Consider the following 1,170-nt stretch of genomic DNA (forward strand, 5'->3'; position numbering starts at 1 on the left):
GTGTTCCTGGATTTTACACCTTTTTTTATTACCGTCATTATGAATTTGCAACGAAAATTATATAGAAGAAAACTTTCATAAAATGATTTGTTCTACTACTTGGTAAGTTCAGGTTCTGTATTTAAGGTGTTAGGCATCATTTCCAATAATACTAAACATTTACTCAGTTTAGGACTGTTTCACATATTGTGAAAGGCAAACAAGTGTGCAGCATACATTCTGACACAATCAAACTTGACTGGTTGCTGTTAGGACAGTATATTGTTAAAAGAAGAGTGAAAGTTATGTGTGATTAGAAATTATGGTGATGTTGGTGATTTTCCAGAACCAGACTACATTTTAACTCAGAAAATTGAAGCCATACCTTTCAAACTGCAGACTGGATCTAGGAAAATACCAAGTGATCAAGATATCATTGGCCTAAGCTGTGAGAACACAAATTTTATGGATTTTGATGTAAAAAAAAGAAATTATAAGTAGATTATTGCTAATTGTGTTCTTTATGTCCAGTACCTTTTTTTTCTCTATTTTTGTCTGTCCCCCTTCTAAATATTACCTATTTTATAATGTATTATTATGATATATGTTGGTCTCCAGGAGAGACCAACAAACCTGACAAATGAGGACTTGTTGATGACCCTGGCAATTTCACAGCTATGTGTGTACAGGTTGATGTATACCATTCCTAAGCATCCCTACACTTCAACTTTCGTGTATGGTTGCTGTAATCGCTTACAGGAAAAATAATGGACAAGTTTATGACAAAGATATCACAAATGAAAATTGTTTGGATTTTATCAGTATATTAATATCTTGCACAGTCTATTATGAAAGTCAGTCATATATAAAAATATACCAAAATTAACTACAGAAATATGGGGAAAATTTGTAGTTGTAGCCAATGCAGAAAGTGAGAGAGTACATGAAAAGCATAAGTTTACTGTTGCTGTGGGGTTATCCTTTTTGCTACAGCCGCAATTGGTTCTCAGGAATGGTATTAGTTTTTTTTTTTATGTAGGTCTGTTCCAGTTTCTTCTTTAGCTGTGATATTTCTGTTGCTATCCTCATTCCCAGGATCAAGGTTGCTGATAATAATTTTAAAGATGTATTGAAATATTTAGCTTTCCTTTGATACTTTTAGAATTGTTGTACCAGAGACTGTCATTAGTG

At 32.9% G+C, this 1,170-nt stretch overlaps 1 protein-coding gene across 2 annotated transcripts in view; it reads left to right on the plus strand.

Annotated features, from left to right (window-relative positions):
- Positions 1-1,170, plus strand: part of LOC119585712 (keratinocyte-associated protein 2-like) — an 11,044-nt gene that overhangs the window by 1,014 nt on the left and 8,860 nt on the right. The gene's annotated exons all lie outside the window — the stretch shown is intronic.

The sequence above is a fragment of the Penaeus monodon genome, chromosome 20 (assembly GCF_015228065.2).
Source record: "Penaeus monodon isolate SGIC_2016 chromosome 20, NSTDA_Pmon_1, whole genome shotgun sequence".
Taxonomy (NCBI): Eukaryota; Metazoa; Arthropoda; class Malacostraca; order Decapoda; family Penaeidae; genus Penaeus; species Penaeus monodon.